The following is a 27,486-nucleotide window of genomic DNA, read 5'->3' on the forward strand; positions in this document are numbered from 1 at the left end:
AAGTGAAGTAACGCATCTTGCTTTGTATTTTTTTTTTTATTTTTTATTTTTTTAATTTTTTTTTTTTTCTAGAGGTACAGGTTTGGAAGCGATCAGTATTTTTTTAAAAAGAGGCTTTTAGGGGCATGTGGGTGGCTCGGTGGGTTAAGGGTCCAACTTCGGCTTGGGTCATGATCTTGTGGTCCATGAGTTCAAGCCCCGCATTGGGCTTTGTACTGACAGCTCAGAGCCTGGAGCCTGTTTCGGATTGTGTCTCCCTCTCTTTCTGACCCTCCCCCATTCATGCTCTGTCTCTCTCTGTCTCAAAAATAAAAATAAATGTTAAACAAATAAAAAAATAAATAAAAAGAGGCTTTTGTATATAATTTTGTACGTATGGTTTCCCTGAAGATTAGATCATGTTTGTGTGGAGAAAGACAGCCAGCCCCTCCCTACCCCTTCCCCAAGCAGGGAATTAATTACTCTAAAGGTTTTGCTTCTTAATCTTTTGTGTTAATCTTTTTTTTTTTTTTTTTTTTGCAACACATGGTTAAATGAGATTTCTATCCTGCAGACTGATTTATAGCTTGATTTTAATAGGCTCCAAAATATCGTTTCCACAGTTGATGAAAGGGCAGGGTGTGATAGGAAGAGCCCCAGGCTGGCAGTCAGGAGATTTTGACTTAATCTTATCTGTAGGATGAGGGTTTTACAGTGGTAATGGGGTACTGCAGTCTCTTCCAGCTCCAGGAGCTTATGATACGTATTTGTTCATAATCTGCTTAGTACCTCCATACCGGTATTTCCTAAAATGTAAATTTACAGGCGGTGTGCGTGTTTCAAGTTTCACGGTCCCCCCAGGAAGCAGTTCCCTCAGGATGAATACTTTGGGGGCCTGTGCCCCCTCGCTTCAATCTGGCTGGTGGGTTCTCCTATGTGACTGCAGGGGAGTCACTCCGCGAGAACTTGTCGAGCAGTCACTGGTGACTCATGAAAGACCCTTCCTTCTGCTGCTAAGCAGCCTAAGTTCCATTAGCCTCTTAGCATTTTTGAGACAACCCCCGAGGGTGAGGAATTTTCAGATGGGGCCTGGAATCTTTAGGAACTGGACAGTTGCCGCCCTTGAGCAGTTTGTCACTTGGAGTCCTTGTATTGATGTTGGAAGTAGCCATCTAAATTTTTGTGGTCTTACTACATTTGCAGATTTTCCACTGGTCAGAGGTGCACATGTGAGGAGGCCTTTGGCAGAAAGGCCCCCATGATTGTTTCACCATGCTAGTGTCACGTACCCGTGGTCTCTTTCTCCTTGAAGTTGTCCCGTGGCTTGTGTGTTTTCAGTTGTGTGTATCACACTGGCTAGTTTACTAGCTCTAGGTGGATACGCAGAAATACCCTGCAGAATTAACTGGATTCACGTCCCAGTCTGGCACAGTTGTATGTTGAGAAGCCCAAATACAGAATGTGTTGGCAGGCACGTCCTGGCACATGGTGAGTGATTTGTGGGTGGGAAGCAGTGCAGCTCTGTGGTTAAGACAACCGGGCCGGAAGCCCCTGCTCCACGATCGCGCTTGAGTGTAGTTTAGTGCCCAACACAGACTCGTTTGTCTTTTTTTTTAGAAATCGTAGCTCCAAAGTCAGAGACAGCCATAAAGCCCCTGGATTATTTTGTGATGTAGCTCTCATTCTTTTTCACGTCTTCTGGATTTGAAGTTTTGAAGATTTGAAGTTTTGTGCTCAAGTACAGTCTGGATGGAGTAAGGTGCCCGTTAAAGTCTTCTTTTGAGGCTGAAGAAAGCCTTTATTTCTCTTTCATTTCCCCAAGGTATGACAGTATTAGAGCAGATGGAAGGCTGGAGTTTGAGCTTAAGTTGTGTGAAAACTTTATCAGCCAATTGGCTGACTCTTAATGATGAGACAGGAAGAACCACCCACGTTTTCCATTTTGGATTTGAGTCACAGAAAACAGGTTTCCTGCAGAAACCATTTGGCTTCAACAAGTGTACGGAAATCTCATCTTTGATCAGATTGATGTTTTTATCTTCATTGTGCATGTATTTCCAATTAATTATTTTCCCCTTTTTAATCCATAGGTTCGGTTTCAAATGTGAATGACAGTAAACTAATATCCCAGATTCCTGTATAAGAAGTAGATCAAAAGGACTGTACTTTCAGGTAAGGAGCTAATTTTACTTTATCTTTAATAATACACAGCTGCTTTGGCAGGAGTCTGGCATGTCCCCTACCCCCTTTCACATGAATAGAAGTATAGGTGAATTTTTTAAAAGGCAGCAAATTGATTACCCTAGACAGGTTTCCACCTGTTTGGGATTATAAGAGGTGTCAGCCGAGTTGGCTACTTAAAACCATTAGAGAAGCAATCAATATGTGATGGCAGTTAACACACATATACACTCATAATGGCCTAAAGTTGTATTTAAGTTTTTTTGTTTTTTTTGTTTTTTTAGATGGAGGAAGGAAATCATCCTTTCTTCTAATACCTACCCTTTCCTTCCCATAATTGATCGATTACTCTGTCATCTATTTTCCATGTATTTGAAGTTTAAACACATAGATGATTTTCAGATTAATTTCTCTACCTCTGTGGCATCCCAAAGTATAAGAATAGCTCTGGGCATAAGAGATCATAGGAAAAGCCCTGTACTTGAAGTAATTTGGAATTTACAGGGCTAGTATTTAGAAATGAATTTTCCCCTGGAGGAAAGGGAACTGTGCAGACCAGACATAAACAGCTCCCCCCAATCAAAAAAACATTTGCATAGAAAACATTGTGCTGAGTTGGGATTGTCATAGTTTTCTGGATACAAATAAAAGCATATTTCATAGAAGTCATATATTGGCTTTTTAATCAATTACCTAGTTTTTCTAATTGATTTTGAGGCATTGAGTCCTCCTCCCACCCCCATATTAGCTTTTGCACCTCATTACGATGGTTATTTTTCAAGTTTAAAATATGTAAAATTCAATTTTAAATTAATAACATCCTTTGAAGAAGGACTGTGGCAACTGGGTGAGTAATCCAAAAATCACTGCTCAGTAAAGCATTGTAGGATGGCTCTTGTAGCAGGCTCTGTCTCCTGACTGTGTTACCAGTGAACAGAAATTAGTTTGCAAAACATGAGCACACCAGCAAAGAGAGCTCGGTAGAGACAAACTGGCTTGGGATTTATAACAAGCTGCAGATGGTGTATGGACATAATTTCTTTCCAGTTCATCCTGGGATCAGCTTAGTCAGACCTCTGTAGTAGCTCTTTTTTTTTTTTTTTTTTTAACGTTTATTTTTTGAGACAGAGAGAGGCAGAGCATGAACGGGGGAGGGTCAGAGAGAGAGGGAGACACAGAATCTGAAACAGGCTCCAGGCTCTGAGCTGTCAACACAGAGCCCGAAGTGGAGCTCGAACTCATGGACTGCGAGATCATGACCTGAGCCGAAGTTGGATGCTCAACCCACTGAGCCACCCAGGTGCCCCTGACCTCTGTAGTAACTCTTAACTCACCTCCCTGCACGGCTCTCTGCAAGGGTGAGATCCCCTTACTCTCTGCTGAGAACTCTCCTGGGCCTCTCCCACTGCCTGTCGCAGCAATTCTCAAACTTTTGGGTCTCAGAAACCCTAGCATTAAAATTGTTGAAGCCCCAAGAGAGCTTTAGTGTTGATGTTGATTATATCCATTACTACTTACTGTATTGAAATGGAGAAAAATTTAGAACATTAGAATATATAAGCTTGCATTCCCTTAGCTGCAGAGTGATGACATCATTGCCCCTTAGCTGCAGAGTGATGACATCATTAGTCCTGCAGTTTCTGGCAAACACTGTACATTTAGGAGAGAAAGAGAAAGAAAAGGCAAATTGTATACTATTACATTTAAAAGTTAGATTTATTGAGGCATAACTTATATACAGGGAAATTCACCTTTTTAAGTGTTCAGTTCTTCTCTGGGTTTTGACAAATGCATTATGGTTGTGGAAGATAAAGAACATTTCCATCACTCTAGAATGTTCCCCTGCCCTTAGCCTTACACCCTCTGACCTTTTTCTGTCCTGTAGTTGTGCTTTGTCCCAAATGTCATGTAAATGGAATCGCAGAGTCGTAGCCTTTTGAGGCTGGCTTCTTTCATTTAACATAACACATTTGAGATTTATCCATGCTGTTGTGTATATCACTGATTCTTTTTTTTTTTTTTTTTTTTTTATTGCTGAGTCTTATTCCAATGTATGAAAATACTTCTGTTTGCCCATTTACCAGTTGGAGAACATTTGGGCTGTTCCTAGGTTTTGGTGGTGATGTGCCCTAGAGTTAATATTAAAACAGTTTTAACCTTAACCTTTAACCCTGCGAGGGTCTCAAGAATCCCCAGGAGCTGGAGACCTCTCTGAAGACCTCTGACCATGTTGCCTGCGTGTGATGTGCCCTCTGTCTAGAACGCCAGGACCTAGCTCGAGGGTCTCCTCTGTGCAGGCCTTTCTAAGCCCTCTTCCTACCGTCACCCCTGGGCCCCATGTCTGGTCTGCTCATCACCATCTTTGAACTCTGCTGTGCCTGCTCCCAGGGCTCAGCAGTTACTTGAGGATGTGGCAGCTTCCTCACCTCTGAGGGCGATGCCTCCGCTCTCGGTCCCAGCACATGCCTGGTACATGTTTTAATGGATAAATAATAATTCCTTTACATATGTGAGGCATTTTATTATTTATAAGAGATTTTCTCATAAAACATTCATCCCTCATTTTCAGCTCTGCAAAGTATATATAGCAAAGTGATTTTTTAAATATCTTTTATTTTTATTTTCATCAGATAAGGATATCTGTGGTCTTTACCAAGCTGTAATTTAGAATAACCCGGGAAGCTTTTAATAAACAGATTAAATGCTAATCTCTGGAGATCAGGCTTGAATTAGTACTATTATTTAAAAAAACATCACTGTTGAACCTGATGTGCAGCCCACAGAGAACCATTGTCCTAGAACTTGGTTTACTGTGAAGTCTTAGCAATGACGTCGTTCAGACTGGAACCCTGATCCTTGACTCCTACTGGAATGCCTTTTCCTCCACACTCCGGACTCTCCCGTGACTCTCCCGTGAATAGAAGCACTATAGAGATTTAGAGAGCCTTGTTGTAAGATGACCGTGTTTTCAATTTGTGTGTTTTCAATTTATGGTGTTCTGGTGTGAAGACCAGAACAGTGAATTTAGGATGGGGGTGGGGGTGGACTGTGTTTCCGTTTTGACTCTGCATTTATTAACCTTGGATTAATAAATACTTAAGTTTGTTCTCAGGTTTTTTTTTTTTTTTGAGAGAGCTTGTGCCCATGCGAGTGGGGGAGGGGCAGCGGGCATAAGAGAATCTTAAGTGGGCTCCATGCCCAGCATGAGCCTGGACTCGAGGCTCACTCCCACGACTGTGAGATCGTGACCTAAGCCGAAATCAAGAGTTGGGAGCTTAACCAACTGAGCCACCCAGGCGCCCCAGCGTCCATTCCTACTTTTGAAATAAGGACACTACCTTAAATTCTAGAAGTTTATTGTGGGGATCCAATTAGATACCGTGTTGAGAGACTTTAAAGGATTTATATAAAGGATTGCAAAATCCTTTTGTAAACTATAAAATGCTTGCTAAGACTTATTTTTACTTGATTTTAGCCTAGTCTATTTATTGGTTGAATTTCCTTGAGGCTCATGAGTTAAACAAGTAATATAAAAATACGGTGTCACTGAAATAGTGAAATAAAAGAATTATGCAGAATAAAACCAAGAGGTTGTCATTGGTTGCATAGTTTTGATGCTTTGTGTATGAATTAAGTGCATAAATATGTATACACGTGACATACTATTTTTTTGGGTTGTATCAACATAGAGTCTTCTATATTTGTGTTCTTTTTAGTTTGAGAGCATGTTTTTGATCATTCCATATTAGAATATATAAATCCCTCTCATCCTCTCATTCTTCTTATAGCTGCATGATTTTTTCATATATTTTCATATTGTTGGACATTTAGCCTGTTTCCAGTCTTTCACTTTTATTAAAAATGCTAGTGAACATTCTTCTTAGATCTTATTAAACCACTAGTTAATTCTTATTAAACTATTTACTCTGTTTTATAGATACTGGGAGATAAAGCAGTAAATGTCTTGTTTATGAAATCTTAGACAGTTTGGGTGGCTCAGTTGGTTAAGCGTCTGACTTTGGCTCAGGTCATGATCTCTTTGGTTGTGAGTTCGAGCCCCGTGTCGGGCTCCGTGCTGACAGCTCAGAGCATGGAGCCTGCTTCGGATTCTGTGTCTCCCTGTCTCTTGGCCCCTCCCCTGCTCATGCTCTGTCTCTCCCTGTCTCTCAATCTCAATAATCAATAAACTTTAAAAAAAATTAAAAAAAAAAAAGAACTTAAGTCTTAAAAAAATTGTGGCAAAATATACTAGACCTTGGAGAACTTTTTCGTATGATCTTTGTAAATTTTGTTTTATTTTTGTTGTATTATCCTGTCACTATTTGAATAGACTTTTAAAGATTAGTGTGTATGTTTCTTAACTCCCTTAGCTGTGATTGCTTCATACTTTTTCCTTGAGTAGTAACAGCAATGCAACAGTAATGTCAGTACTTACGCTGGGCACTCTGCTAGGAGCTTATTATATACATAGTCTTATTTCTTCCTCTTAGTAACCCACTGATTTGGTGGTGTTCTCCAGTTGAAGCATTTTGGAATGGAGGATTAGAGAGGTCAGATCACTTGCCCAAGGCTAGTTATGGGTCTAGGATTCAAAGGTCCTGCTTCCAACTACTATGCTAAACAGTCTGCCAGGATTTCACTGAATCAGAGATGGTACTTTTATTAATGACATCACAAATTACTTTGTAATTTACTTGTATGTGTATATTTTGCTTAAAAATTTTTTTTTAATGTTACTTATTTTTGAGAGAGAGAGAGAGAGAGAGAGAGAGAGAGAGCGCGAGCGTGAGCAGGGGAGGGGGCAGACACAGAATCTGAAGCAGACTCCAGGCTCTGAGCTGTCAGCACAGAGCCCAATGCGGGGCTTGAACTGGCGAACTGTGAGACTGTGACCTGGGCCAAAGTCAGATGCTCAACTGACTGAGCCCTACCCAGGTGCCCGTATTTTGCTTTCTTAATGCCAGTAATAATTTCACCTGTGCAGAAATAGTCCATGCTTTAGAGTATTCGATTTTGTAGTAAGTATAATAAAAGCAATATAGTAATTAATAAATATAAATGCTTATTGAATAGAATAATTGGTATTTTGGAGTGAAAGAGGCCACTAGATGGGGAATTGTTGTTGAATTCTATTTATTAACTAACAGAATAAGCTTGGTAAATGAATGCTGTTTCCTCACTGATAACATAATATTGGACTAAATAATTCACTCTGTACTTAATCAGCTATCAGTCCTGAATTATATTAGTGTGAATAAGAACATTCGTCAGTGGTAATGTAGATGAATTGCGAAATGGAATTCTAGTAATGCTTCCCCTTACCTTGAGTAATAAGGCGAATACTTCTGGATGGGTTTGTTCATTCATGATGAACACAAGATTAAAATGATCTATCTGTGTTGATGAGAACACCCGAATGCAGCCTCAAAGTTTTTTTTAAGCACATTGGAATATATGTTCTTATAATTTTACTGAAGGCATAGTTTTGAGTATTTTAAGTGGCCGTGGGTGGTTATTTCTCAGTAATGATTATTATAGATGGAGTTTTAGTGAAGATATGGTTTCACAGATTCTTTGTGTACTCTATGTCACTTTTCACTTGAATGATAAAACTGAGGTCTAAGTGGCATAGTCTGGAACACATGTGATGGTCAGCTTCTTAACTCTTAGTGTCCTTAGTCTCTCCTTTTTAGGCCTTAAAATACAGTGGCTGGATGGTTGAAATAGATCTTTTGCTGGATTCTCAGCCTTAGAGACTGAATTCTGTATTTTTTTAAGGGGCGCCTGGGTGGCTCAGTCGGTTAAGCGGCCGACTTCGGCTCAGGTCATGATCTCGCGGTCCGTGAGTTCGAGCCCCGCGTCGGGCTCTGTGCTGACAGCTCAGAGCCTGGAGCCTGCTTCAGATTCTGTGTCTCCCTCTCTCTGACCCTCCCCTGTTCATGCTCTGTCTCTCCCTGTCTCAAAAATAAATAAAATGTTAAAAGAAAAATTTATAAAAAAGAAAACTTCCAGTAAAGCAGAGTTAAAACATCAGCATTTCATCTCATTCCTGGTTTTTAACTTATAAGCATTTTTAAAACGAAATATTTTTGGCCAATGTTTCATAATTGGCCAACAGAAGGGAATGTTGGTTCATCTTCCCGTGTGGATTTGTTGACTAAAAGTTCCTCTAGCTCCACAAAGTGAGCTTAGATCATAGGAAGCAATTGGGTGGTAGTGACTCTTAGTTGCTATTGATATGCAGTGGATTTCAGTCAATAGCCCAGTGCAGTCTACTCCATGCAGCACATTTTAAGTGTTCTCAGATTCATCTTTTTCTCTTATTTCTAGATTTACTGATTTGCTTGGATAGATCCAGAAACAGCATTGTACTTGGGGCTGCTTTCTGAGATGACACACCCCACCCTTCAGAGGAATTCATTTCTTTTTGGAGTTTGGATTTTGTTATTTTTATCTGTGTTCCATACTGTAATTTCCAGCTTTTAGAATGTAAATGCTCAAGTACATTCTGCCGCAGTGACTAAGGGGCATTATGTAAGGATTTACCACCACCCTACCCCCTTCTTTTTAGTATGTGGACATCACATTCCTTGGCCTACTATTTGTTTTGCATCTGTATTTCACTGTAACCCTAACAAGTTCATTCAAGCAGTGGTTAGACTGAGGTTAAGTGGTATTATGGTTGTTTGGCAGGATATGGCCATAAACACTTCTCTTTAAACACGGAATGGCCTGAGGTGGCTGTAATGTTCAATTGCATAATCACAGATTACACTTGACAAGCACAGGAATGAGTACACGGGCCACATACATCTGCAGTGAGAAATTGCCCCACAGCATGGAGTCTACTGTAGAAACCATCTGTAGAGTTCCCTTGAGTGTTTTCTTAGATAATTACCTTAATATCATTCATTTAATTGGAATGTTTCTGATGAGATGGAACTATGAATAGCATTCAGGGTTTCCAGAAAGCCTCCCACCTAACATCTAAAGGAATGAGTTAAAATGTTACAAGTGTTTTAAAAATGTGTATGCTCCTCAAAATTTTGTCTGTTTTCTCCTCTCTTTCTCCCCTCCCTACTGGTGTTTTTGTGACGTGAAATCTGTTTTACAAAACGTACCCTCAGAAATAATTCACTTTCTAGAGATTGGGTGGTGTGGAGTTTAGAGACATTCTATTTGAAATGCCTGGTGATGTGTCCATTCAGGGTGTCGCTGTGTGAATGTGAGGAACGGGTCTTCGGAGCTCTTAGATGGTACTGGAAAACACCGCAGGTTACCTTGGGCAGCCGAGGAATGGAAATCAAGTTGCCGGTTACTGTGTGTGGAAAGGCCTTTTGGACATATTATATATTCTTTGGGGCTAATGTGAATATTTAAAAGAAAAATTTTTTCATTTTATATATATATATATATATATATATATATATATATGTATGTATAGATAAACACACACGCACACGCATATATATATATATATATATATATAGAGAGAGAGAGAGAGAGAGAGAGAGAGAGAGAGAGAGACAGAGAGAGAGAGAGAATCTTAAGCAGGTTCCACACTCAGCACTGAGCCCCACGTGGGACTTGATCCCACGACCCTGGGATCATGACCTGAGGTGAAAATCAAGAGTCAGATGCTCCACCCAGGCACTCCTGATGTGAATATTTGTGAAAAAGTGTTTTACTTCCTTCATTACCATTTTCAGTATTTATCAGGAAACTGGATATATTTGATATGGGACTCAGTGTTTCTGTCATCTTAATTTTTACTAAATGTTTTTATTGAACTTGTTTTTCAAGTAGGCATTTTAAATTTTGCCTTCTATAAGTAGGCGTTTTAAATTTTTGTAATTGTTTATGCGCGTTTCATGTGTTGTATTCAAACTGATTTGTCTATAAACTACTATAAACTATAGACTGATTTGTCTATAAACTACTATAAAATACTTCCTTGTCAGAGGCCCCAAGGTTGACACTATAGATTTTTATTTGAAATGTTTATTATTTTAAACTTAAATTTTTTTTTTTTTTAGCAAAGTAATAATATCCCTGGTTTAAATACGAAGTAAAATTATAGTTCAGGCTTGAGAAGAAAAGTTCTTAGGCTCCACCTGTTGCTTTTCAGAAGCAGCCATTTGCAGGGTTTTCTTTTTTAACTGCTTCTTCTGGCATTTACTGCCATATACCTAAAGAAGTTATTTTTACTCCTATGGCTCGGCTTTTCAACTCTAAACATTATCTTTTGACTATTTCCTGCAGAAGATAAGGATTAAACTTCCTGACTTGTCTTTCCCCATCCTCCCAGTGATAATTAAAAAAATTTAAAAAAAGTTTTTTTTAAATGTTTTATTTATTTTTGGGGCGCCTGGGTGGCGCAGTCGGTTAAGCGCCCGACTTCAGCCAGGTCACGATCTCGCGGTCCGGGAGTTCGAGCCCCGCGTCGGGCTCTGGGCTGACGGCTCAGAGCCTGGAGCCTGTTTCCGATTCTGTGTCTCCCTCTCTCTCTGCCCCTCCCCCGTTCATGCTCTGTCTCTCTCTGTCCCAAAAATAAATGAACGTTGAAAAAAAAAATAATAAATGTTTTATTTATTTTTGAGAGAGAGAGAGAGAGAGAGAGAGAGAGAGAGAACAAGTAGGGGAGGGGCAGAGAGAGAGGGTGACACAGAATCTGAAGCAGGCTCCAGGCTCTGAGCTGTCAGCACAGAGCTTGATGTGGGGCTCAAACTTGTGAACCGTAAGACATGACCCAAGCCGAAGTTGGATGCTTAACCGACTGAACCACCCAGGTGACACCCAGATTACTTTTTTTTAATTTTAAGTAAGCTCCATACCTAATGTGGAGCTTGACTCACACATGCTCTACCGACTGAGGCAGCCAGGCACCCCACTCCCAATGATAATTTTATCGAATTTTTGGCCAAGCTGTCATTTAACGTTTACAGTATTATTTAAAAAAAAAAATTTTTTTTTCTAATGTTTATTTAGTTTTGAGGGAGAGAAAGAGACAGAGCATGAGCGGGGGAGGGGCAGAGAGAGAGGGAGACACAGAATCCGAAACAGGCTCCAGGCTCTGAGCTGTCAGCACAGAGCCCGACGTGGGGCTCGAATTCACAAACCAAAGAGATCATGACCTGAGCCGAAGTCGGACGCTTAACCGACTGAGCCACCCAGGCGCCCCAACATTTACGGTATTATTATTTGAATATTGGTGACCAGGGCCACAGACTATACTCCATGATTCTTCTTTTTTCTTTCAGAGATGGTAGTTACTTTGTTTTTGATTGGCTTAGCTTTCTGTTGGTCAATAATTTTCTTCTAAACATTCCGATAGAACTATAAGGACTCAAATGGTAAAACATATTGGGGCATCCATCAGTTCCAGTTTTTCTTGGCGTTGTCTACCTCAGTTCCATGTTCTGTTGCTGAATGGCTTGCTGTCACACCTCCACAAAGCTGCCATTTGGGGACTTCTCTTTATCACCCTGTGGGGGGGGGGGTGGTCCATAGGTTGTTTCTTCTTCTATTTTGTGTTGTCATCTTTGTTGATTCCCTGATTTTGGTGGTGGTGGTGGTGGTGTGTGTATACACATACCCATATGCCCAAGAGTAGAATTTTAAAAAAAGTTTATTTTCTAATTGTTTGCTGCGAATATGTGAGAAAATACTCGACTGTTTTTTCAACTTTGTATCCTGCAGTGTTGCTAAATTTGTTACTTGTAATTTTTTTTTATGTTTACTTATTTTTGAGAGAGAGAGCGTGCGTGGGAACAGGGAAGGGGCAGAGAGAGAGGGAGACACAGAATCTGAAGCAGCCTTCAGGCTCTGAGCTGTCAGCACAGAGCCCGATGTGAACTCGTGGACGGTGAGATCATGACCTGAAGCCTCGTGGACGGTGAGATCATGACCTGAAGCCAAAGTCAGGACGCTTAACCAACTGAGCCACCCGGGCACCCCTGTAATAGTTGCTTCGTACATTTGCTGGAACTTTGCACACGAACCATCACATGATTTGCAGATAAGAAGTTTTACTTCTTCCTTTTAGATCTTTATGCCTTTTATTTCTTTTTCTTGCCTTCCTGAATGGCTAGGACCTCCTGTTGCCTAAAATGTGACAAGGACACACATTCTGCCTGTTCTTCAGCTCGGGGAAAAAACAAGTCAGTTTTTCACTTTTGAGTGTGATGTTGTTTTGGGGTGTTTTTCTTTTTTCTTTCTCTTTCTCTTTTTCTTTTTCTTTTTCTTTCTCTTTTTCTTTTTCTTTTTCTTTTTTTGCAGTTCATCAGTTTGAGAAACTTCTCTAACTCTTCCTAGTTTGTGGGAGTTTTATCATGAATGGCTGTTGGATTTTGTCAAACACCTTTTCTGTATCTGATCTGATCCTATATTTTTCTCCTTTAGTCTGTTACATGGATTGATTTTCAAATGTTAACCAATTTTTGGGAGTAGACTGTACTTGCTCATAATGTACCTTTTTAATATATTATTAGATTTGATTTGCTCAAGTTTTGTTAAAGGTATTTGTGTCTATATTCATGAGGGATACAGCTCTGTAATTTTTATTTTTTGTAATGTCTTTGTCGGGTTTTAGTATTAGCATTCTGCTAACCTTACAAGGTGAGTTGGGCAATGATCTTTCCTCTGTTTTCTGAAAAAGTTAAATTTCCTTTTTGAATGTTTGATGGAATCCGCCAGTGAAATCATCTGGAGCTGTTCTTTTGCTGCTTTGGAATATTTTTGACAACAGATTTACTATCTTTAAAAGGTAAAGGGCTAATTAGATCATCTGATTCTTCCTGTGCCAATTTTGATAGATTCTGTTTTTCTAGAAATTTATTTGCTTTATGTAAGTTGTGTCAAGTATTCTCTTATTATCCTCTTAAATGTTGACAAGATCTCTGGTGGTATATGTTTTTTCATTTCTGGTATTGGTGATTTGTGTTTTGTCTCTCTTTATTTTTGATCTAACTAGAAGTCTGTCAGTTTTGACGGTAATTTTAAAGACCTATATTTCGGTTTTGCTAATTTTGTCCGTTGTCTGTATGTTTTCTACTTCATTGACTCTGGTCTTTATTATTTTCTTCCTAATATGTTGGGTTTAGTTTGCTCTGCTTTTTATAATTTCTTAAGATAGAATGTTAGGGTCATGGTGATAGATCCTTTTCTATTTTCTTGAATTAAGCATTAAAGTTTTAAGTTTCCCTTTAAGTACTATTTTAGCTGCATCCCACAAATTTTGATATGTTTTACTTTTGTTGCTATTTGGTTCAAAATATTTCCTAATTTACTTTTTTGGTTTTATCTTTGATCCATGAATTATTTACAAGTGCGTGGTTTGATGTTCATACATTTGGAGTTTTCCTAGGTATCTTATTATTACTGATCTTCAGTTTAATTCTGTGTTGTCAGAGAATATGCTTTGTGTGATTACAATCTTTTTATGTTTATTGAGACTATATGGTCTTTCTTGGTAATGTGCCACGTGCATTTGAAAGGAATGTTCTTCAGTTTTAGATTTTCTGTGAATGTCAGGTCAAGGTGGTTGATAGTGTTGTTTATATCTTCTATGTCTTTCCTGATTTTGTTTTTTTTGTTTTTTTTTTTTTGTCTAATTCTTTCAATTGCTGAAATGGAGTGTGAACATCTGTTACTGTAATCATATCATTGTCTTTTCTTTCCTTCATTCTATTTTTGCTTCTACTTTGAGATGCATATACATTTATAATTGTTATGTCTTCATGATAAATTGTTCCTATTATAATTATAATGTTCTTTTTTCTCTGGTGATGGTCTTTGTCTTAAAAGTTGATTACAGACTCAGTGTGCATGGTAGGGCTAGTGTCTGGTATTCTCCTCTGGATGATTAGCTTGGGCCCTGCCATTTCAATGACAGTCCCCAGGTGCCAGTTTCTAGTGATCTTTCATTCAGGTTGGTCACTTTCTCCTGAAGAGTGTTCCAGCCTGCTGGCTGTCTATTGGAGCTTGACACCTCATGTTTTCAGTGCAGGGAGTCATTCCTACCCTCACTTATGCCTGGCCAGATCTTCTCATTAGTTGCATGCAGATTAAACCCCATTTTCATCCTTATTAGTAAGTTGCTCAGTTGTGGGATTAGGGAAATTTCCTTGATGCAGACCCTTAAACCATACCAATTCCTTTTGTTTTCAGCCTCACCCCTTATAGGATCTCAGTTTCTTAGCCCTTCTGGAATTCTGCGTCATCAACAGACCTTTTTTTTTTTTAGTTGAATATTCTTCTTGGTGGCCTCTGCACTCCTCTGTCTTTAGCATTTAGATTTCAGCTTTGTCCAGTTTGCTGAATCATTTTCCACTTACACATTGGTTTCTCATCTTTTGGAATTTTGTAGACATCTTTTATATGCTGTTGTCTCTTTTATTTTTCTTCCATTTATTGTCATTTCTGGAAGGAATGGAAGCAAGCATATATTCAGTCATCTCCTTTTTTTTTTAACAATTAAAAAAAATGTCTATTTGAGAGAGAGGGAGAGCATGCATGAGCGTATGCATGGGGGAGTGACAGAGAGAAGGGGAGAGAGAGAATCCCAAGCAGGCTCTGCACGGTCGTTGTGGAGCCTGATGCAGGGATTGATCTCTGTGAGATCATGATGTGAGCCAAAATCAAGGGTCGGATACTTAACTGACTGAGCCAGCCAGGTGCCCCTTAGTCTCTACTTTTGTTTATCTACTTTCTAGTTTATTTACATGAGACTTTTTAATTGATGTATGTTATTGTTAAAACTGATCTGCAGTATGCAAAACGCTAATTTAGTGTCCTTTCTTGCCATGTGTGGAAAAAAAGAAAGTGTGTTTGTGTGTGGGGGTGTCCATTATATTTCAGTGATGTGAAAACTAACGTATTTCTTGCTGTGGATTTCATTCACATTAGAAAGTGTTTGTGGTGTTCTACTTTCTTTGTGTTTGGTTTGGTAGACATTGTTTTCCTTCAAGCGCCTTCATTTTGAAAATGAACACATTATGCCTGTCGTATAAAATAGGAGATTCCTTGACCTAGAATTCAAAAGTCATTGAGTTGCTGTTTTAATACGGGTAAGTGGTTTAAATACACTGCCAGTTTCTTCACCTATAAATGAGAAATATAGACTTAACAGGCTTGTTAAGGGTATCTTACATGTAAAATCAAAGACAGGAAAGTCTTTAAAAAATTACACAGTGGGCCATCTGTGTAAATTGGTGTATTGAGTAATTAATGTGTTCTTGGACAGTCAGGGATTAAACTATTTGTATTTATGCTCTTTGGGAATTGAATGGTTCTTGCAAATAACTTTTAGTATTACATTCTCCACGGTGGAAAACTTGTCCTATGCTTTGCCAAAATAATGCTTATTTCATGACACTTTCACAGCCTGGGTCCAGTCCAATGTGAAAGTAGAATAGACAACTCCCTAAAAGCTGTTATCGCTGAATGTTGTTATTTAAAAGATCTTCAAGAATTTACCTCTAAGTTGCCCCATGTTCAACCTGGTATTTTGGGATGCTTTCTAAAGACACCTGTTAAGTGCTGGTATTATCACTGAGGAAGAAATTCTATGTTGAGATAATCGTCTGCCTCTGGCATTCCAGCTCATTGTAATTTACCTAGAGAATGGGACCTTAAGGGAATAGGTCCATTGAGTTTTTTAGAAGGGAGGGAAGAACAAATCTAAAATCTAGAGCAGTGTCAGGGATAGGAGGCCTTGATAGAGCGGCATAGCTGTTAGCCTTGGGAAGCAAGGCCGTGATCTCAAGTGGAATATGGATAATATGGATGCTTTACAGTGCTTTTAGATCCAGCCATGTCTGAGCTCTTAATCACCATGATAACTTTCATGGTTATGGTCGTATTTGAGAATAAGGTCCATGGCTCTTGAAGACCAAAGATCTAACTACTCGTGGCTTTAGCAACATTTAAATGCTGTTCACATAAGCCTCTTAAAGCATGTTTCAGATGTGAGAAAAAATGGAAGTTTTCCCACTTTTAATCGGGAGAGCAAGAAAAAAAAAGAATGTTAATACCTAGCCATTATGATTACACGGTTGATATTTGGACAAAGTGTAAATTATAGCATTCATTTGTGTGTCACTTACTTCATGAGTTTGGAATCCTCCCCTCCCCCTCTGCTCTTGTTTAGTGTATTTAGAAGCACCTAAACTATGGAGGAAATGGCATATTTATGGTGATTTTTGTCAATTTGGGGATAATGGTGATCCATACACCAGATATGGTGTGTTTGTTTTTTTTTTTTTTTTTAATAAAAGAGTCCTGTAGCTATGAACTTTTACATTTGTTGACATGAGGTGTAAACAGCTTCAATGCTTGAAAAATGAGGATATTGGTTTAAGCAGCTGTTCTAGTGCATTTGCTCATGATCTTTTTGGTCCTAGAAATATTTTAAAAAATCTCAATTATAAGGTGGCATTATTATTGAATTGAACAGTCCTGTTTTGCTACTGCCTTGGCAGCTGCAGTGTGATGATTTTGTGGACTTCTCGTCTACTTTGTGTGTGCTGGTCAAGTTGCACGTTCTTGGTGTCCTCGTCTCTGAATGTGTTTCACATTCTATTTGCCTGATTCTTTCATTTTGAATCCATGAGATTCAGTGGGATACTATGGAAAACAATTGCATATATGTTTTTTAAAGACCGGGAAGTACCACTTGAGCTCTCTTTTATTCTGTTCTCTCTTCTTTTTTTGTTTTGTTAAACCTTATTTTTTAGGGCTCTTCTTTTAGAAAAATCACCAATACGGCATAGTAAATGAAGGCTGTCTTTGAATTGCTTGAATGTCAAAACATTTTTATTGTAAGAGGAAGCCAATCCTACTTAAAAATTTTCTTGGCTAATTAAAGTTTAGGATTTTAATGAAGTTGTACTTAGCAATAATTATGTTTAGAGTTAGGTGAGTTTTGGAGGAAGAGTGGTGATTCTGGTTTTCCACTGTACTTTCACTGGGGACCAGGACACCAAAGGTAAGAGTCCTGTGTACTTTGGTATTGACACTGTAATTGTGTAAGCCAAGTGTTCTGGGTGGTTCCAGGCTAGCCTTCCTTTACATGGGTGGTAGAAAGTGGTAAAACCAGACAGAAGGCTTCAGAACCTGGGTAAGCAATGAAAACGGCATTGCTGTGGAAACTTTGTCCCACCTTTTGTAACTATGGAACAGAAAAGCAACAATAGCCTAAACAAATTTACATTAGAACACGTTCAGAGGATGTAGAAAGGGGAGAGATTGTTTTTTTTTTTTTTTTTTTTTAAATTTTTTTTTTCAACATTTATTTATTTTTGGGACAGAGAGAGACAGAGCATGAACGGGGGAGGGGCAGAGAGAGAGGGAGACACAGAATCGGAAACAGGCTCCAGGCTCTGAGCCATCAGCCCAGAGCCCGACGCGGGGCTCGAACTCACGGACCGCGAGATCGTGACCTGGCTGAAGTCGGCCGCTTAACCGACTGCGCCACCCAGGCGCCCCGAGAGATTGTTTTACCCAGCAGTTTTTACTGTTTGTACTCAGTTTTGTCAGTTGTCAGCCACTTTAAGAACATCTTACTATTGACTTTTCTTAGGATTCACTTACAAAGGAGCCATGTAAAATTGCACCGAGTTTCTCTCTGCATAAGGGTTTTTATTAGGAAGAATAGTTTGGTAGATGCTACGGCAATTTTAAAAGCACTAGTCTGTTCTTGACTTAATTAAAGGGGAGAGTATTTTAATTTGTTCAGCAGCAAACACTGAGTGCCCGTATGTGAAAAGGGCTGTCGGTTCTCTGGGGAAGACTGAGATTGGCAAGTTGTAGCCCCTGCCCTGAAAGAGCTCTAGGCCTGTTGGGAAATCCGACGCGTGCGTAGCGATACTAGAGTGAAGAGAGCTCCAAGAGGGGCCCGCAGACTGGGGGTGCAGAGGAGGGAGAGAGACACTCATTTCCCTAATGGGTGAGGTGAGCAGGCTCAGTGAAGCTTCGTGTAGGTGGTGGTATTTAAGCAATGTCTTGCTGGGTGGACATAGAAAGTTCTAAATGTCGAGGCATGGGTAGGTGATGGGGACAAGAACTTCAGATTTGCTATTATGTCTAGCTTGGAAAAGTAAATAATAATAGTTGTAATAATACTAATACAAGCATTTGCTGAATGCCTAATTTGTGATAATTATTTGTTTCAATTCATTTTCTCATAACAACGTAAGAGCCCTTTGAGGTAGGCACTACTGTCACCCCCATTTTACAGATAAAGAAGTTGAGGTATAGATGGATAGGTTAAGAAACTTGTGTAAGGCTACGCAGTTAGTAGAATTTGAGCTAGTTTCAGAGAGCTCACCCTTGCTGGCTCTGTTGTACTATGGAAAATATAGCAACAGTGGCTTGGTGTCTGTTATGTAGAGCCTCAAATGCCCACATGAATAATTTAATATATTGGAAGACATTTTTTTTTTAGTGGTTCTGTACAAGAGTTGTAAACATACTCTCTTACCTCTTTGAATGTGCCATGCTTTACTGCTTTTGAAATGCCTTTCCCGTGCTACCCTGTCAGCATCTACTCAGTTTTCAGTGTTTGCTTCTATATCACCTTTCTGTGAGGCTTTCCTCCCTCACCGAGGGAGAAGAACCCTCGTGGAGGCTCCCGTGGCTCTTCGGCCCCCACACCTTTAATACCGTGTTCATTAGGTGGCAGGATGGTTGTTGACTTTGTTTTTTTCTCACCTAGACTGTGAATTATGTGAGTATTGGGAGTGTGGGTCCTTTTTGTGTCCCTGGCGTTAGGTTCATCATTGTAGCCGAATAAAGCTCAGATAAATCACAGCTGATTGAAAGGGAGGGTGATAAATTCTCAGGCATCATACTGACTTTCTAAATTGCTTCCCTTCTGAGTTACAGGTGTTTGAATACCTAGAGAAGAGATAAATAGATGATACAATTTTTGGTTGACTGGGTTCCTCTGAGAAAGAAGGACAGAGATTATTCTGTATTTGGGGTTGCTGGGAACAATTTCTGGGAGGGCCAGGCTCTAGGCTGGGCCCTCACGGAGGTGTAATGTTGAAGTTGGCAGAGGGGACAGGGCACGCCGGTTGGGAGAACCGCGTGAGCAGAGGACAGAGATGGGGTCAGTTATGAGATAACACTACCTGCCCTGACACCCGAGCCTCTCAGCTTCCTGCCACACCCCCTAGAGCATTTTAGAATGCAGAGAATCTCTTGAGAGCCCCGATTTTCCTTATAATCTGCCAGAAAGATGGATGGGCCGGCAAAACATTTGCCATGTTGTGGTTTGAATTTAAGGTAAGTTCCTAACACACGTGGAATATGAAATTCAGGTGTGCACGAAGCCTTTTTGGTAGGAAGAGTGCTGTAGAAAAACAGGCCCATTTGGTCTAAATTAAACTCACCCTCAAGGAATTCCTTAAAATCTTAAAACAAGTCACCTTACGTTTAGCTGGCATATGGTCAGCCCGACTCAAGTTTCCTTTGACCGTCTAAGACCATTAGGAACGTTGAGACTGTGGCCATGACTTGTGCTGTTGAATTCAGCTTCTTGCCCTTTCTCTGGAAGCATTCTGGCTGTGATGCGGGGACTGAGGTATTCGGTATTTAGGAGATATTTGGGAGAGGCGTGGTTAATCGGACCCATGGAGAGGAACTCCTTGAAGAACTCTCATAATAAATGAGAGTGTTAGAATGCAGACAGGGTGTCTTTGTTAAGAAACTTCTTCCTACAATTGAAAACCTTTTAAAAGTGTTTTTGAGGCTCAAGCCAAAGTATTGCAAATGATGCCATGAAAGTACCCATGCTCCCAAATTAAAAGCTTTCTCTCTCACTAAGTTCGGATTAATAGTGGCTGTGTTTTTAAGAGTGCGTGCCTAACAGGGGAGGGACAGTCTTTCCCAAGATGGTCAAGGTCTTAGCTCACCATTTTACTGCTTGATTGTTCTGGGACCGTGGGCCCTACCATGGGTAGAAGGAAAGGCTAGAGGGAAGAAGGTTTGTCCCTTGTGTGTGGCCCATCCATCCTAGTGTCCTCTTTACACACAGTTGCTGGATTTAGTTTCCCTTTTCTGTAGATTACTGAAGATCTTAGGGTTGTAGGTGTTTAAACATAAGCTTCATGAGGTTAGGAACTTGGTTTTGTTCCCTAAAATCTCCCCAGGGTCTAGAATAGCATTGTTAAATAGAAATTCAATGTACGCCTCTCTGTATTTAAAAATTTCTGAACTTCTAGGGGCGCCTGGGTGGCTTAGGTTGGTTAAATGTCCAACTCTTGATTTAGGCACAGGTGGTGATCTCTCGTCTGTGGGAAAGAGCCCCGCATTGGGCTCTGCACTGACTGCACGGAGCCTACTTGGGGTCCTCTGTCTCCTGCTCTCTCTCTGACTCTCCCCCCTCCCTCTCCCTCTCTCTTTCAAAATAAATAAATAAAACTTAAAAAAAAAATTGAACTTCTAGTTGCCATGTGAAAGTAAAGCACAAAGAGAAGAAATTAATTTGAATAATACATATGTTTAATCTAATATCCAAAACATTATCTTCTTAACACGTAATTAGTATAAAAAATTACCGAGACATTTTACTTTCTTTTGTCCGTACCGAGTCTTCAAAATCCAGTGTGTATTTTATGCCTCAATTTGGACTAGGGCCATTTTGAATGCTTAATATAAGCTACATGTTCCTCCTGCTTACGGTATTGGACAGGACAGGTCTGGAACTGTGTCTGGTCTATGTAGAAGCCCAGCGAATATCTGTTACATGAAGGAAGAAAGGGAGGGAGGGAGGGAAGGAGGAAGTGGCAAAAGTTAAAAGATGAGTAAACAGAGGGACATTATTTGACTTGTTTTGGGGTGCCCTAGTGGTTTCTAGCCAGAACAGCAACTGCATGATGAAAAATACTGTACATTTTTAGTTTAAGATCGTTTGTAAATGTGTTACCTCACTGATACATACCTTCCACACCGCAGTGTAGACAGGTCAAGTTTTAACAGTCTTTAATGTATGGGTGGCCTGGCCGAGGCTTAACTAGGTTCAGTGAGTGTGTGGTTTAACCAGACTTCAAACTCCACTCTTCTGAGTCCTAGTGCAGTACTTTGTGCCCACTGCATACATACCTCCCATCTGGTTTATGTTACGTGTGCACATACTTCCCTGTGAACACTTGTTGGCTCTTAGATATGGGTAGATACTAAACGCGATACACCGAATAAACATTTTTAACACAGAACTATTTAAAAATAGTAAAGGTCAGATCTGAAAGTTTGTTTTTAATTCAGTAATCAGACAGGAATGGGTACTGTAGCCAAGAAAGTTGTGTGTGTGGCTTCTCAAGCTGTTAGGATCTTCTGAATTACAGAAAGCACATAAAAATGTGAGTGAAAAGATAGTTTATGACAAGGTATGCATACATGGGTTTGAAACTGTCCCTCTGTATAACCATTTTATCTGTCAAACATTTGTTCCCTAGTAGGCATGTGTCATGATTTTCTGTTCTAGCACACGGAAAAATGTCTTGTTTCTTTCACAGAGGGAAAGTGACTTCAGCATAATAACCCTCCAGTGCTTGAGTTACTGGATTTTGCGGCTTTCTTGTTTCTCAAGCTATTAAAATGGTTGGTTTTATTGTGCTTAACTTTTAAATAAAACCCTAAGGCAGATACTTTTGATATGATTCAGTTTCTTACGGCTAAAATGCTGCAGAGCAGTTGAGGTCAGTTTCTAGAGCATCAGTATGATGTTATGGAAACATCTTCTTGGATAGAAGCCACCATTGATCACATCTGTATCTAAATCCTACTCTGCAGAGCCTAGTGTGTTAGTGAGGTATCAGTGCACAATAAATTCTTTATGCAAGGTATTCAAATATTTGAATTTGTGAGAAACAACTGTAACTTACAGAAAATGGCAGTGTAATTGTAAGGTTTTCCCACAGTGAGAAGATACTGCAAAATATTTTGTTCACTGTTTCTCAATTAAAGACAATATACCATGAATTTGAAAAAAGTAATGCAAAAGTTAACTCAGCAAAAAATGTGTGTTTAGGTCTTTGTCACAGCAAAAGCCACCACTTAGATTTTAATTGATCTAAGCTGTAAACGAAGAAGTTAATTCTAATTTGTCTTGCATATATGGGAGATCATTCATAAGGAATTTTCTACAAAACCGCATGAATGTCATTATCCACCAGGTAGGCTAAGGGTTTAAGTGTGGATAACTCCTACACATACTTCACCTTCTGCTTGTAGAGCCTGGGGAATGCTAGGAATTCACAGAAGTGAATTCTTAACGCGACCGAACCTTACCCTTTCTGTGCCAACTTCCAGACTCCAGAGGCTTGCGGTGTCACACCTGCTCTTCTTTCCCAACTGGGTGGCCTAGAATCTGAATAGATGGAGGACTGGAGGTCCTCCCTGCAGAAGGTGGTGGAATCTTGAATACGCTTAGTTCACGAACAGCGGAAGACTGAGGGTTTATTTAGAACAGCAGTTCCCAGCCCTGGCTGAACATCAGAATCATCTGAGGAGCTTTGGGGCCTTAAAGCTGCCCAGACCCATCTGTTCCACACCAAAGTCTACCTACATTTCAGCTGTGATTTTAATTTCTCACTGAAGAGCTTTCTTGAATCTCTAATCATGGCGTGCCTTACATTTTTTACCAGCGTACCTGCTGATCAATAGTGATTTCTGACGAATCTCCAAAGTACTCAGGAAGGTTTGTTTGTTTCAGAGACAGGGAGGCTTGGTAAAGGGTGAAATAGGGCAGGTTCCTCTGCAAGAAGTCCTGGGAGGAACAGAGCCCTAGGAGGTGGGTAGGTCATGGCAGCTGGAGAGAAGAGGGACAAGTAGGCCAAAGGTTGGAGCCTGTGAGGGGAGTGACAGAAGTGGGTTGTGCCAGGAGTCCTTCTGAGATGACTCAGGGGATGTGGGTTTGGCTCTCTGGAAATTGCGTATCTTCGGAATTTGGATATTTCCCTTTTCCCATTCTTTGTCAGAACAAGGAAGAGACGTGATTGATGACCATTGCTCAGAGAACCTTTTTCTTCCCATTTGGATTGGTTTTAGGATAGTACTGTTGGTAGGAAGTCTGACATCTATTTTAAAGTGGTAGTTTTCTCCCACCACTGCTTTTATATTTTACATAGTCTTGGATACACAAGGGTACTTTAAACTCCTGTTTCAGATTTCCGGGAGATTGCTGGAGACAAGCTGGATGCCTCATGTTTTGGAAGACTTGGTGTAGTTTCCTTCTTTTATTTGGTAGTAGCAGCCTTTGGTGGCGTACTTCTTAACTTGTTAACTGTAGACTAAGTTATCTATTAATTCCAAGGTGAACCTTTGTTGATAATAATATGCAGCTGTTATCAGAGCCCTTCCATTCCTAGGTTTGATATGCTGACTGCAGTGTGGTGTTGTTGGTGTGTGTATTTCATTGTTTGAAGGGCCCCGTTGAGAGTGTGAAAGGGAATTGATGTTCTGTGGAGTAGTGCTGTCACTGATGCTGGCTTCTGATTTCCTGGTATTAACCTGTAATCATGAGTCCCTTCACACCAGTTTTCAAGATGCAAAACAGTAGATCAGAGAATAAATGCACTTTTTTGGGAGGGTGGGAGCATTGTTTAGGGCTGAACCACATTGTTGAGGACTGAAATCTGTTATCTGGCATTCCTCTGCTTTATAACATTTCACATAAAATATGACTGTGAAAAAAATAACAATCCAGAAGGCTTTTTTGATAAAGCCTGAAGATTTAAAATGTTACAGCACTTTCATTTCCCCCGCTGATTATGAGGATCTTTATTGTAGAAAATTGTGGAAACTACAATAGAATATAAAGAAGAAAATAAAGATCGCCAGTAATTCTGCAACTCAGCAATAACTGTTATTAACATTTAAACTATTTCCTTTCAGGGTTTTCTTGTGTATGTGTGTGTGGGAGGGGCGTGCATACTGTTTTTTATCCTGTTTATGAACTTAATATTATGAGCAGTTTCCCATATGAATAACTGTTCTTCAAAAGTATGGTTTTCATCGGTTGGTCTGTTGCCCAGATATTTTCTTTACTTTGGATTTTTGGTGGAAACACCACTCAGAAGTTGGCTTGGACATCTTTTATTCCTCCACGATGCCTTTCCTTCCCAGAGTAAGTTGAAAAAATCTCCACTGAGATTCCACAGAATGTTGATTTCAACGGTCCTAGCATACCTACCATATCTTGCTTCATGTAATTTTTTGTGTACGCATCTAATTCTTCATCTAACATTTATTGAATCAGCCCTTCCTTTGTAACAGGTGCTATGCTGAGACCTCATAGTACGATGGTAATGGAAAGGAGATAAAAAGCAAAACACCGTCAGATAGTTTTGTGCCTGCGCCCAGGATATTGGCCCATGGGCTGGGGATACAAAGATATTATTCAGGTAATCACACAGTTGAATGTTAACTTGCAATTGTAAGGGTTTTTAAGGAGAGGTAAATGGTGCTTATGAGAACAGTTCAAATGAATAAAGACAAGGTGTGTTATTTGACCACAGATCTCATCTGATCCAGGTCTTAACTTTTATAAAGGTCTGTGCAACCAAGAAACACCTTGTCCACTCAGAGAGCCCAGTGTGGTTCAGTGCTCTGCTGTGGTTGAAGGGCACTTGGGTTCTTTGTGCTCCGCTCTGACCAACCCGTGTCCATTCTAAAGAGGGGCTCACGTTAGAGAAGATTTTAGAAAAGATTCCAAATATGGCCCAGTTAGAAAAACTATAGCAAGTGCTTCTGAGGAAGGGAAGACAGGAGGAGGACATTTTAGTTGTTGTCCAATATGGAGCCATTTATCGAGGTGTATAGAAGAGATTCTGGTAGTTGATGGTAAGAAGTGAGACTATTCTGCTGGTTCCCTTTCCATTCTAAGATTCCACATTTTAAAGATTATCTGAAGCCATTCTTTATGTGGTTGGTACCGAGAGGACCCTGAGGTTGTTTTCAGCTTATGTAAATTTGGGTGTAGAGGAAGAGTGTCCACCCATCTCCCTGCCGAGTGACCCCTCCCATCTCCATCTTCCGGAAGTTTGAGGACCTGATGAGCTCCTGCAGGCAAACAGTATAGGAATTCTCATAACACGTGGAAGAAGTCTGATTCCCTTAATATGGCAAAAGGCCATCTTGCTTCCTATCTGACTCCTCTCTCCTTTCTCCGTCACTGAGCCTTGGTTGTTTCAGTGATGGGGAAATTTCTTATGTAAGGCAACTTTTGTCCTTTGGTGCCCTTACTGTTTCTTTTTCTTACACACTCCTCTCTTCTTGCTAAAAAAAAAAAAAAAAAAAAAAAAAAAAAAAAAATTAATTAATTCCTTTTTTAGGACCAGCTAAAGTTACCATCTGTAGAGTTTTTCTGGCTTCCTTAAGTTAGTCACTTTAGAACACATCCCTCTGTTATTATATTGCTGAAATTTTTTATTTAGTTGTTTAGCTTGTTCCTTTGGATTGTAAAGTATTTGGAACTATGTATTCTGTTTGACTTTTCAGTGCCTGAAAGGCACTCAATAAATGGCACACTCAGGGCATTCAGTAACTTTTGAGTGAATGAATATAATTCCTCATTGGCTTTATTGTACTGTCCCTTATTGTGGCCTTACTGTACTTTACTGTACTGTACCTTATTGTGGCTTTGACATTTGACATCTGTGAGACAAATAGCTGAACTTTTGATTGGCTGATTAACACCTTAGAAGGTCAGGAGTACAGTTTTCTTGAACCCTTTATTAAAAATGCCAACAGAGAGGATGTTGTTAATGTGGCGGGACATCCTCGTTTCCACAAAACCACTTTGTATCTCGGGTGACCTTTTAAACCTCCTTCAGAGTTATCAAATTGACCTGTTGCTAATGTAGCATTATGTATCAACTGTACTCAAAAATTTTTTTTAATTATAAAAAGGATAAAAAAAGGTTATTAAATTGTTGTAGTTATATTTTCAAGAAGAGCCACATCTTAGTTAGTGTGCTAGGTAGTTTTACCACAAACATTTTTCCTGCGTCACTCGTTGGCTGTAAGGTAGTTTTGGCGTCAGAGGTAAAATAATGAAAGATAAGAGAGGGATGTTAGAAAGGACATAATGAAACATGAAAAATTAGGTAAAATTCATTACTAATTGTTCCTTCTTTAAGAAGTATCAGTTTTCCAAATTCTAGGTCGCCTATTTTTACCCGGGTGCGTATTGCACTGTGAGAGCCTTCTACAATGTTGTTCATTCTCGGCATATTGTGACATGTCCTTTGATAGTCCAGGGTTGTGTGGGAACCGGGGAAGAAATACTGATGTAATACTGCAACTAACAGAGCTTTATTGTTGTTGTAACCGACGTGTTGTCATTTTCTGGTACAGCACAGTGTGCAGTCTGGCATTTCGCTCTTATTTCACACCTCCCGTTGGCTTTATCACCATATTTTCTATCAGGTTGGTGTCTGTAGTGATCATTGCTGTTCTAAGACCGCCATGGCTACTGGCCACCGTATAGACCGTTATGGGGGCTAGGTGACATTTACATAATAAAAAAGGAACTTTGTCAATGGAGAAATGAAAGCAAACTGACCACCAGCTTTCAGTACAGTAACTGTGCTGAAGGCGGTTGATTCTTCAATGGTGAAATGAAACCCAACTGTCAACCAGTTGTTCTATCTTAAATGAAACCAAACTGCCAACCAGTTACTCTGTTTTTTATGGAAATTGCCTTATGGCCAATTGTTTACGAGGTGAAAACATGAAAGTGCTTGCAGCAAAGACGTCTGTGGCAAAGGTGCCCATGGTGAAAATACCAGACATGCTTTATCAGGACAAAAAAGTGAGGCTGAGAGAAAATGGAAAATTACCGTTTTTTATTTTTATTTTTTGAATTCTAAAGAAGTGATAGGCATTTACAGAAAGGTGACATTAGAATTTGGGAGTGAAGGAAATCCGTACTAAGGTAAGTTCCAAAGAAAATTGTGTGTGCCCTGTGAGCAGCTCAGGAACATACCGTATTCTAATGCGGCATAGAGCTCCTAGTTGGCAAAGGCTGGTTTTTATAACCGACCATGCTCACGTGTACAGGAGTTGCTTCAAAAAGAGCTTGGCAGTTCATCAGCACCGGTAGTCTGGTTTTCCAGCGCTGATCAGACCCTGCAATATCTGATACGCTTAAACAGAAATTTCCGAACATTGACGTCTACTAGAAAATGACTTGTTAACAATGAGAAGTCTATTTCCAAGGGAACAAGTATTTCATGCTGTGGTGAGAGAATCCTGTTCCCAGCTGGTACGTTCCCAGGGCAGGATTGGTTTCTTCCGCTTTGGCCAGGTTTGCTTTAGGCC

The 27,486-nt window shown here is 39.9% G+C and overlaps 1 protein-coding gene across 17 annotated transcripts in view; it reads left to right on the top strand.

The window, feature by feature from the left end:
- SIPA1L1 (signal induced proliferation associated 1 like 1) overlaps positions 1-27,486 on the top strand; it is a 370,694-nt gene that overhangs the window by 35,360 nt on the left and 307,848 nt on the right. For 15 of the 17 annotated variants that reach the window (XM_045060144.1, XM_045060148.1, XM_045060146.1 and 12 more), the window contains one exon: positions 2,070-2,151. The gene's annotated coding sequence lies outside the window, so the exon portion shown is untranslated. Of the gene's footprint in view, positions 1-2,069; positions 2,152-24,438; positions 24,567-27,486 lie in introns of those variants that run through there. The other 2 variants (XM_045060151.1, XM_045060149.1) reach the window with 1 other exon arrangement.

The sequence above is a fragment of the Felis catus genome, chromosome B3, assembly GCF_018350175.1.
Source record: "Felis catus isolate Fca126 chromosome B3, F.catus_Fca126_mat1.0, whole genome shotgun sequence".
NCBI lineage: Eukaryota > Metazoa > Chordata > Mammalia > Carnivora > Felidae > Felis > Felis catus.